This window comes from Callorhinchus milii, unplaced genomic scaffold (genome assembly GCF_018977255.1).
Source record: "Callorhinchus milii isolate IMCB2004 unplaced genomic scaffold, IMCB_Cmil_1.0 Scaffold3, whole genome shotgun sequence".
Lineage (NCBI taxonomy): Eukaryota > Metazoa > Chordata > Chondrichthyes > Chimaeriformes > Callorhinchidae > Callorhinchus > Callorhinchus milii.
The window spans coordinates 56,533,353-56,545,633 of record NW_024704744.1 but is presented as its reverse complement, the minus strand read 5'-3'; the positions used below and the strand labels follow the sequence as shown (position 1 = coordinate 56,545,633).

General features: G+C 42.0%; 1 protein-coding gene across 1 annotated transcript in view; it reads left to right on the top strand.

The window, feature by feature from the left end:
* The window catches only part of ryr2a (ryanodine receptor 2a (cardiac)), a 373,023-nt gene that overhangs the window by 105,640 nt on the left and 255,102 nt on the right, over positions 1–12,281 (top strand).

Here is a 12,281-nt window from a genome sequence, read left to right as displayed (position 1 = left end):
TCGCGGCTTTCAGGATAGGAGGGCAGAAAATTGGAAGGAAGAATGAAGAGCAATTCTTCACACAAATGACAAATTTGAGAATAAACTAAGTGCCACCTTGTTCTGCAGCACCAAATCTATTATAATGTTGCTGCCAGTGTGTAATAGACTACAAGAAAGTACTGTATGTTGTGATAAATCTTGTGGGTATAGAGGTTGTCAATTTGGCTCAATTGGTAACACTTGTCTTTGTGTCAGAGGCCTGAGGGTTCAAACCCCATGTTGTGACTTGACTTCTTAGTCTCGGTTAATGCTCCAGTGCCGTACAGGATGAGTGCTGCTTTGTTTGAAGTGCCATTCTTTGGATGAGGTTTACTTAGGTCCAATCTGTTATTCAGGTGATTATTAAAGATTCCATTAAAATGAAAGATCCCATGTCATCCAGAATTACCTTTTGACCGTGCTTTGGTCATCTTTCCCCTTCCTACTCTCTTTAACTACTACCCCCCAGTCAAACCAGCAATATAAAGTGCTTTGAGATCTCCTCCCGGTGTAAAATATGCTATACTATATAAATTGTATTGTATTATTCAAAGAGAGTAGGGTGTTACCTGGTCAACAATCATCCAGATAACTTGGCCATTCCCTTCATGGCTGATTATGGGACCTTGGGTAAATTGCTATTGCATTTATCTTGAAAGGAAGTCTACCGCACATGACAGTAATTAATGTGAAGCACGTTGGGATGTTTTTGACGTGAAAAGATGCTATAAGAAGCTTTTTTTCTCTCTGTATCTATTGTTAGGATTGGGTAATACTGTATAATTATTATTTCAGGTTGCACTGTGTTTAATGTATGTTAAAGCTTTTTTGGGGAAAAATAAGCCTTTTCTTTCCACCCCCCCCTTTTGTTCAATTTCTCCTTCCCCCGCAAGTGCCATGTTTCCTTTGTTAAGAGGGTGGGTAATTGAGATCTCTACCACTGGGTTGTCACCTTTTGTTAAGACCAGAAACGGAGGGTGTGGCATAGGATCTTTGAATTGTTGTTGAAGAATACCGTCACAATCTTTTTTATCTTTCTTTGCAAATTTTACTGTTATTTTATTCAGTTATTTTTATTCTCTCTCTGATTTTTTTTCCACACTGGCATGTGCCTCTCTGTTGCTGGGGTAGCTTACTCTTACCGGGATGCTGTTTCATGGGTGCTGGTTACCCTCGATACCCCATTTAAAAGGTCATTGTTCACATGGGAATCTTGGTAGTGAGTGTCGCCAGTTCACTCAACTGTAGACGGCATCACAGCCAAGCATGATTGCTCCCTACCAGCCTGCCCCCATACACAGACAGGCAGGCAGACAGACAGACAGATAGACACGCACGTAGGTATGCTTGCACGCATGTACGCACAAACCCAGTAGACGGTGCTACAGAGGAATCAAGAGCAGGAACCCTGGCTGATTTTGCCCTCCTTAATTGGGAACCATTTTAGCGCCCCATGCAGCCCTGGCTGAGAGAGAGCAGCAAATGCAGCACAGACCAGGATTTGAACCAGCTCTGGTCTGTAGCGTGCATGCAGGGATGGCTCAGTAATTGCCATTGGACATAAAGGTAACAGAAAGCATGGATTGAGAGGAGCTTGTTCCAGATCCATTTAAGAAACCGCTTGATGGATAGAACATGTCCGCCAGGATACCTTTCAGACTGGTACTTGTGTTATTCTGTCCCATCCGAGAAGGCTATCATTACACATAAGCAGTTGGTTCTCAGTCAATAATGTGATGGCAGAATGGGAGGGAAGGTTTTCTGGAAGGATGAGATTAAATGGGTTGTGGAGTCCTGTAGCTCAGTGGTTAGAGCACTCGCTTTGCAAGCGAGAGACCTGAGTTCAATTCCAGGCAGGGCGAAACCTTGGGCAAGTTTCCTTACTCCACACGCCTAATAATAATCCCTCCAAAACCAAAAACAATAATAAAAAATTGGTCATTTTCAATCTACGACTGTTTGTGGGACATTGCTGTGCACAATTGGCTGCCACGTTCTCCCACAAATATACAGTCAATTCACTTTACAGTGTGTTCTGTGAAGCGCTTTGGGATGTCCTCCCGACGTGAAAAGCACTATATCAAATGCAAGGATTATTATTATAAGCAATGCAGTCAGTGCCCGAATATTAACTGTTTCTGTGCAGTAACAGCCCTGCAGTCAATGGGACAGACCAACACAAGAGCCAGATAGAAACGTATCCTGGCTGGCATGCTAAAGTTCAGCTTGAGGACCAAAGATCAATATTACTGTATCCAGTGCTAGACTTTAGCTGGAATACAGGGAGGAAAGCTGACGTGCAAAGTTGATGTGCACGGGCATCCTCTTCCTGTATGCGGTATCTTGCATTTATCTGTATTTATAATAAAGCAGAAGCCCCATCTGTTCTGTGTGACTAGGCTGAGTGAGCACACAAACCACCTGACACACAGAAACGTTTGGATGTTTTGATCTCCCACAGAGGCAGGACAGTCTAATGGTCTTCCCGAGCAGTGTTGTTTTCCTGAAGCCCAGAATCCATACAGGGTATATTAGGGGTGCAAGTTAAATCTCCTTAAGATGCAAACAGTTGAAAGGCAAGTGAAACTCAACAACTGTGAATTGTTGCTTTTCATCCAGCACATGAGCATTCCACTCCATGAATTATTTGTTGCTTCTGAGCAAAACAGCCTGTTCTCTGCTTTGCGGAGTCGTGCAGTGAATCTTCTGTGGTGCTCGTTTTCTGAGATTTCTCTCATTTGCTTTCAACCAGTATTTTTTCTCAGTTTACATAGCTCAAGCAAGTGTGATAGACAGGGCTAGAGTAGACATACAGCTGTGTATAGTGTAAGTCTGGCTGGAGCGTATAGATAAGCACACCTGTTTCTTATGTTAGCTTCAGCAAAAGGGATTGTCATCACTGAAATCATATTTTTCTTTCATGCAAGAAACATAGGATTTCAGAGATGACAATCCCTTTTAACATAAGAAAAAAAACAATTCTTTTAATTCCACCCCATCCACCCCAATATCAAATAAGATCTGGAAGATGTACTAAAGATCCAGTTAATACCTATTACAGTTGCAGTATATGAAGAGTAAATCTGAACAGTTGACTTCAATATTAATTTCAGAGATTGCTCTTCAGAGATTCCTGCTACAAAGTGCATATGCATGCAGCTCGGGTGAAGATTGTGTTTGACTGATAGTTTGAAAGCCTGCCAATATTCACTGTTTAGGAGGTGGTTGAAGAAAGGCATGAATGATATGCTGATGAGAACGCAATGTTTGTAGAACTATATCCAAGAATGAGCTTTTAGGAGAGGGAAAAAATGATACCCTATTCCCAGGTTCTCACAACTATCCATTCAAATTATTAATAGTAAATAATCCTTGAGTTTGACCATAGCACCTGTAAAGTTGGAGCACCTCAAAGAACTTCACAGATAATTTATGGCATGTGTGATAACTATTTAAGGCAAACACAGCAGCTAATTTAGCTTCATAAATAACCATGAATAAATGGCCAATTTGTCCGGAGGATTCTCATCCAGCATACCAGGAGAAAGTTTTCTCTTTTTGAGTAGTTTCATTGTATCTTTAATGTTCACTTGAAGAGGCAGACTTGATCATTGGGACTTCTGTGACCAAAAGTGGCCTGAAATTCCTAATCTTCACCAGTTAGGACCATTTTGCTCTAAATGTTAAGATTGAGTATAATTGTGAAAAAAATCTTCAGTTTAGTGTTCTTTTTGAAGTTTTTTTTAAGAACTGAGGAAAACTGACTTCAAAATTGAGACTGAATTTGAGAACTTTCTTTCCTTATTTGTAGGCAAACGTAAATTTCAGACTTGGAGAGTTTGAGGTTAATCTGGAATATAAATGCTGGACTAATTAGGCTGAATGGCCTGTTTCTGTGTTGTAAAGTTGTATGCAATTCCATGTTGTCTGAGAGCACAGGCACTGTTAACCACCAAGTCATTAGGTTTGTAGCACTTGTAGTGTGGTAGTCTGAATATACAGAATTTAGCATTATTGTAATTTGCGTCATGTAGTCTCCAGCACTGCAATGGATTTGACTAAAGCCGCAGCATTTACAAGTGAAATGGAAGGTGGGTTTCTCTGTCACCTGATGATATTTGCACTTTTAATTTTTGGAGACGTCTTTATTCGGAGCGGATTAATGGCATAAATTCCTGAAGGTTAACCTTGGTGGTTCTCAATTTTTTTTTAGTTTATTCTAAGAATGCATTGTTGAAATTTCCTGAGCAGTAATTTATCAAAGTGCTTTAACATTTCTTTACGATCATTGTAGTGCCCAACTTGAATTATAATACTCTTTTTGAATTAGATGTTGAGTGCAATATAAGTGATGCATTAGCAGGAATGCCAGATCCAGTGAGTGCCACATCCGCTTCACCATCGGGGGATCGCGCTTTCAGCCACTACGCCCCGAAACTCTGGAACACTCTCCCTCAATCCCTCCATCTTGCCCCCTCTCTTCCCTGTTTCAAGTCCTACCTGAAAACCTTCCTCTTTGACCCTGCTTATGGCCAACTCCTCCCTCCGACCCCACCCCTGCTCAAGTTAGACTGTGGCACTGTTAAGCGCTCTGAGACACTATTCTGCGTGGAAGGTGTTATATAATTACAAGTTATTGTTGTTGAGAAAAGGAGGCAAGTATCCCAAATCAGAATATCACTGGGGAAAAAAGAGCTTAAAATTTGGCTTTAAAGAAATCTCTTTTTTTCACCATTATCACGATTGCTCAAATTATGTTATCTTTCCTTTCTCTTTTCAAAAAATGCCAAGGGATCTTTGATATCCACCTGAACAAGCAGATGGGAACTCACTTTAATGCTTCATTCAAGAATGGCACCTCTGACAATGCCATGTTTCCCCAGCCCTGTATTGGGATGTCAGTTTGAACTGTGCGCTCAAAGTCCTGAACTTCAACCCACAACTTTCTGCTTCAGAGGAGAAAGTGCTACCAAGAGACAGCCAGACTGACAAAATTGTGAACGTGATTCATTCTTTTAGATGTAATCCCCAAGGACTCAGTTGATGCAGTGTGAGCTTTGGGATCACAGTTTAGAGTCCCCAGTCTGGACTGACTTGATTGATGTCAACTAGAGGTCCAGGAAAGGTGCTACAATTGATCTTGTGTCTCTGGGCTGGAGAGGTCAGAAATTGTTGCTTTGTTATTGCTGTCCTGTGGTCCCTGCTGGAAGTATGCATGTGTGAATGTTGGGTGAGGACAGAACTGAGCTTGACTGTTAAGTTCCTAGAGATTGAATGATCCAGTGATGTTTGGTGTTTGTTCTCACAGTGATGAATGGTTTCACAAGTGATGAGTGGTCACTTGGGATGAAGTGCCAAAGGGGAATTAGTGTCTATGGAACTTGACTGAAAATGGTTCAGTGCTTTGAGAAAAGTGGAAAAGAAAGGTGTTTTTTTGTACAAATTTTGTTCTATAAATGAATTTCAACGGAATATTTATGTTTTGATTAGAAATCTCAGTCTAATCATTTCCCTGATGCTTAATGGCTCTGACTCCTTCTTGTATCCCCACACTCCCAATGTTGGCAAACATCATTCCTTGGCTGACCGAGAGTGAGCTGATCTCTCACTCATGTCAGTCTCTCTCCATCCGGCCTAATGGCAATTGGTGAAAGGAGCTGAACTGTCTCTTTCTACACTTTTCTATCCCCCTCCTTAGGATAGAATCTTGTCTTTGCTTGGAGAGCTCCCCGTAGAATTTGCCATAAATAAGGATTGCCAGTGAGTCAGAGTGTGTAAGGACTGTGAGTGAGAGCGGGTGTGTAGGGACTGTGAGTAAGGGAGTGTGTGAAGGGACGTCCTGTATATAAAAGCATGTTTAGGGACCGAGTAAGAAGGCACGTGTAGTGACTGTATGTAAGAGCAGCTGAGTGCCTCAGTATCTTGGCATAGCACAGTGAAAGTTTTTAGAACTTTTAATTGCAGTGTTTGCTGCTGTTTTACATTTTGCAAGTTACTGCTGATCATTTGAATCTGTGACAAAACTGCCTGGTGGAACCATAATGGAGAACTCTGCATTCTGTCTAATGTGAGAGGTGGGGGTTGATTGAATGGCAGCTGTGCTGTGTGTTACAGTCTCACGAGACTCTTCAAACTAGCTGAACTGTACTCAGTGGACTTTGTACACACAAGAGCTCAGCCAAACTGTGCTTTCAAATGTGAGATATAAAGGCATTTTACAGGAACTGATGGGACTGTGAGTAGTACAATTAGAGAACACCAACTCCAGTACCACTAAACAGGTTTTACAGAAGCCAAGGAACCTTCAGCCGGCACAACCAGCTGCTCATAGTGTAGGACTGACTGACCGGCCAGACAGGTGAGAAAGCACTGAATGACCAGGAAAAGAAAGGGAAGCTGTTCATATGCACCTCCTGTTGAATTTCTACTATCCATTTCCTTTTTGATACAATAGTTTAATTGGTAAACAGCTCTAGCTATAACATTACTTGCCTTAGAAATTCTTGTAGCTATTGTATTGCTTCTTACAAATAGCTGTAGCTACCATATTGTCTTGTATAAATAACTGCAGGTACAGTGTAGCCTGTCTTAAACTGGGATCTTTTATTAGGATTAATAGGGTGCCCTTTCATTCTCAGCAGCACTGGGGATAGGCTGTTCCCTGATGGATAAATGTTGAAGACAATTTGTTCTGATTTTTTCTGATTTTTAAAAATATAAACCATAACCTCATATCACAGATGTCCCACCTACCCTAAAACCCAGGGAGTTTGTTCAGCACTTTCCCTTGTGACATTATTCTTAATTCCTTCAAGGAATCCCCAATGAGCAACATGCAGACAATCCAATTATGTTTGTGACAAACGTCTGCCCCAATTTCAGTGAAGGTAATATAATAATAATCCGTGCGTTTAATATAGTTCTTCGAGATGTCTCAAAGCGCTTCACAGAATATATTGTAAAGTGTATTGATTATATATTTTGTGGGCGAAATGCGGCAGCCAATTGCACACAGCAGTGTCCCACAAACAGTTGTGGATTGAAGTGACCAATTTATTTTTATTATTTTTTCTTTTGAAGGAATTATTAGCCCCAGAAAAGCGAACCGCCAATCGACTAACAATCGGGTTCCTACTTACTGCTAGGTAAACAGAAGCGTGTAGAATAAGGAAACTTGCCCAACATTTCACCCTGCCAAGAATAGAACCCAGGTCTCTTGCTTGCGAGGCTACAGGATTTCTTGTGGTCAACCTGTATCTGTCTTGAATGTTGTTTTACAAGGCCCAACAGTTAGTTGTGATTTGCCTCTACGTATTAAACATGATATTTGTTCTCTTTAGGTAAGCTCAAGTGTGTGAATATTAGTGAGGCTTGGATTGGAAATTCTGGTCTAGTATAGAGCAGTGTGGTTCCCTACATGGAGAGTGGGGCTAGTTTAGCTACAATAAATCTTTTTTGTACTTTGTGATGTGACAAAGTGCGGATTTTTCATTTTTGTTAAGAATCTGTGGGAAAATGTAGACTCACTGAAATAGAAAAATTAAGGCAAAAGGCAAAATACTGCAGATGCTGGAAATCTGAAATAAAAAGAGAAGAAAAGGTCATAGATCTGAAACTTTAACTCACCTTCCTCTCTCCATGGATGCTGCCTGACCCACTGAGTGTTCTGTTTTTATTTCAGAAAATTCAGGCGGAATGTTTCAGGGATTAATTACGATACCCAATATTGTAATTACAGAAACGATAATTCAAATATCCAGTAAATAATAATGACATTCTGACAGGAGACATCCTCAAATATTGAATATAAAGAATCAATAAAATTCAATATAATATTAATTCCGGAGACTACACCTTTAGAGTCACCTTAGGATTTTTCTTTTGGTCGCCTCTTCCCCACACCCCAGCTTATTCTCACAGCCAATTCTGTGCAGTGCTTTGAGACGTCCTCCTGATGTGAAAGGTATTATATAAATGGAAAATTGTTGCAGCGTAAACCAAATATTAATGTATTACCAAATACAATAAATCTCATACAAATGCACGGAAAATAAATTTGGTTATTTTATGCAAATGCCCATGCTGTAATTTATTCTTTCCAAGCTAGTAAAAATACCTTAAATAAATAATACTAGCTGTTTCTTTTTTTTTTGCTGCCTCTAATGGATTGACTGTAGAAGCCAATAAAAGCCTGGTGTTGTGAAGATTGGTTTCTCTCCGTGACCTGACATCATTCGGGTTCGGCAGTCAACAAGCAATACTGAGTGATTCTTGGGCTTGAAAAAGATGGGCACAGAATGGGTAAACATTACCAAAATTTACAATGTTTTATGTTCCCTTAGTTAACAACAACAACAAAATTACATTTGTATAGCGCCTTTCATGTCGAGAGGACATTCCAAGGCACTGGACAGACAGAGTTTCGGACCTGAGCTGGGGTCGGGGAGTGTGGAAGGCAGGGGTGGAAGCAGGGAGATCAAAGCATGGTCGAAGAGGAGGGTCTTGGGATGGGTCTTGAAGAGGCAAGGGAGGGGGCGAGGCAGAAGGACTGCGGGATGGAGTTCCAGAGGGTGGGGGCAGAGTGGCAGAAGGCCCGCCTCCAATAGTGGGGTGAGCGAGGCAGGGGCCGTGAAGCAGGCCGGAGCTTGCTGAGTGAGGGAATGAGCAGGATGGTAGAGGGTTGCAGAGGTAGGGGGAAGCAAGACCTTGGAAGCTTTGAAGATGAGGACCAGGATCTTGAACTGTATCCTCTGTGTACAGTTAAGGATATAAAACACGCCTATAGAAAAGGCTATTCAGTCCATTAATTCAACTCCTTCCACAGATTACAGTGTACCCATTTGTGGTCAGCATTCCACTACTAGAAAATAATCCTCAAAATTGCTTGCTCATTGCTTGGAAAGATTGGATAGGTTGGATACCTTTTCTCTCTGGAGCTCATACAATTGAGAGGGGACCTGATAGAGGTCTTCAAGATTATGAAAGAGGATTTAATAAGGTAGACTTGTGAAAGCCTGTTTCAACTTGTAGAAAAAACAAGAGGTCATAACTTAGTATAACATAGCCAGCAGTAGATCTAATGGGGAGTTTAGGAAGAACGTCTTCATGCATGAGGAAGTTGTAATTGAAGCAAAAAGCAGCAGTGTATTTAAAAGGAAACTTAACATATATGACCAGATGACAAATGGCAAATAGAGACAGGGAATCACTGAAAGGAGTTGTGACAAATGTGAAAAAATGCCTCCGGGTATGTGCTGAATGCATTTGGACGTAGCTCATAATTCTGGATGTGCAACTGAAACCCATTCGACTTTCAAATCGGGGACAAATGTGCAAGTCACTAACTTTTTGAAAATTCCTCTCCAACATCAGTCGGTACACTGAGGAGAGGGCCAAAGAGGAGGGGACTCCATTGGCTCTCTATCCTTCAGAGGATCCAGTTCAAGATCCTGGTCCTCACCTACAAAACTTTCCATGGTCTTGCCCCACCCTACCTCTGCGACCTCCTAATCCCCTACCAACCCGCCCGTTCCCTCCCTTCAGCCGGCTCTGGCCTGCTCCACATCCCCCAACCCACCCGCCCAACCATTTGCGGGAGAGCCTTCAACCTCTCTGCCCCCAACTTCTGGAATTCCATCCCTCAATAACTCTGCCTCGCCCCCTCCTTAGCCTCCTTCAAGTCCCGCCTCAAGACCCTCCTCTTCGACCATACCAACAGCCACCCCGCTTCCCCTCCCTTTGCTTCTCCCCCCACTGACCCCAGCTCGGGTTGAAATGCTGTCACTCTCCAGCGCCTTGGGACGTCCTCCCGACGTGAAAGGCGCTATACAAATGTAATCTTGTTGTTGTTGTTATACACCTATTACACCTTTAAAATTAACAGGTAAAGAACATGCTGCAAGCGAGCAAAGACCTGGAGACATGTGGTGGAATTGATACTGCTCTTTAGAGCATTGGGATATGGCAAATTAAAGCAGTAGAATGGCAGTTCTGTGCATGCGTGCGCTTGCAAGCTCCCTCCAGCAAGTGATACAACAACAACAACAAAATTACATTTGTGTAGCACCTTTCACATTGGGAAGACGTCCCGAGGCGCTGGACAATCAGTGTTTCGGACCCAAGCTGGGAGTCAGGATTGGGGAGGGTGGAGAGCGGCAGGGATGGGGAGAGGAGGGTGACTATTGAGACGGTCGAAGTGGAGAGTCTTGAGACAGGCTTGAAGGAGGCAAGGGAAGGGGTGAGGCGAAAGAACTGCAGGATGGAGATACACCAGGGAGAATGTACCTTACACCGGTATATTAGTTACATCCATGCAATAAACATTCAGGTTCTGCTTTTCCAGCTGCAGTAATCTGTGATGTCCAGATTACGGCAACAACTGTGGCATATTATCAGTGGAATCCTATAGTGTTGTGTATGTACATCTTGTTGAACATGGTTGGATGGTGCCATGTAGTATCTATTTACTTAGAAAAAATTCAACAGCTTCTTCTGGTATTTGACATCACCCCCAAACTGAACTTTTATTAGTTTATTTTAAGAGAAATTGTGTTGTGACAGGGTAGATAAACCGTGTCCCTGTTTTCTATGGATATAGGTGCTCCACCTATGTGAAAAGGAGTGTGTTATCTTTTTGACTTATTTAAAAAAAAGGTGTCTCAACCAAAGTAGCTAAAAAGGGCACCATTCAGGGTTATTTGAAGTTCGAGCCCTAATTGCTAATAAATCACCACCTGTATATAGCTGGATGCTAGAGGAAGGTGGGAGAGCTTCGTAGAAGATGGCTGTAAGAAGTAATAGCTTGCTTATTAAAATAAAACCAACTTTTCTGTTTGTTGTTAAAACCGTTGGTGCAAGTTTGTTTTCGGGGTAGCCAGGTTGTTCCTGAGTGGCCTGAACCAATACTTTATCAGAGACTTGGTCAACCACAACAATGTGGTCATTGTCCAGAGCAGAGAGTTACTTGTGATGTATTCTCTTCAAACCTGTGTTGAGAAGTAAGAATATAATAAGTTAGGGAATGGAAGGAGAAGCAACTACTGTACCAGGATTTGATCTGCTCTATCTTACTCGATGTAACCTTGAACTGGTTGCTAACTTCGCTCAGCAAGCATCATCCTGCTTCATGTCACTGCCCGATCCAGCCCACCTAAGGTGGGCAAGGTTTCAGCCATTCTAGCCCTGCTCTCTGGAACTTCATGCTGGAGTCCTTCTGACTTCCTCCCTCCCACATCTTGTTCAAGGTCTGTCCAAGACTTACCTCTGTGACTGTGCTTTCAATCATCTTTCCCCTTGGCACCTACCCCCAGCTCGGGTGCCCATCCAAGCAATGTCAAATGCTTTGAGATGTCTTCCTGACATATGTGAAAGGAGCTATTCCAAATGCAAGGATTATTATGTCAGCCTGGCTCAATGATAGCACTCTCACCTCTGAGTCAGAAGCTTTTGGGTTCAAGCTCCGCATCAGGTCTTGGAATCATCTAAACTGACACTCCAAGTGCAGTACTTGGTGGGAGGTTGCATTGCTGGAGGTGGTATTCTTCAGATGAGATATTAAACCAAGATCCCGTCTGCCTGTTCAGGTGGATGTTAAAGATTCCATGGCATTATTCGAAAAGAGAAGTTTCTCCAGGTGTCCTGGCCAACCAATCCCCACAAATAAAATTGGTTACTCACTCTGTGGCTATTTGTGGGACACTGCTGTGCGCAAATTGATTGCTGTGTTTTGGCCACAAATTACAATCAATTCACACTAGAGTGTAACCTGTGAAGTACTTTGAGCTGTCTCGATAATGTGATAACTGATAAGGCACTATTTCAAATGCAAGGATTATTATTTTATTATATGGAGCTTGCTGGGCTCTTGATTTCTGTCATCTAACCAGTACAACAGATAGAGGCAACCTATTGAATTTGCTTATGATACTTAGCTCAGTTGTTCTGTCGTTTGTTGGCTCAGAGTTGTTGATTCTTATGCAAAGTTGTTCTCATGTGCTGGTATGTGAATATATGTATGTGGTTAATGTCCTTATAATACATCAATATTCCAGTTACAGTGGAGTCCTCTTCCGGGGATAATAACTTCTTCAAAATAAATAAAAATAATTTAGTTGCTCAATCCACGACTGTTTGTGGGACTCTGCTGTCTGCGATTGGCTGCCGTGTTTCGTCCACACAATATACAGTCAATTCACTTTATAGTATATTCTGTGAAGCGCTTTGAGATGTCTCAAAGACGTGATAAAGCACTATATCAAATG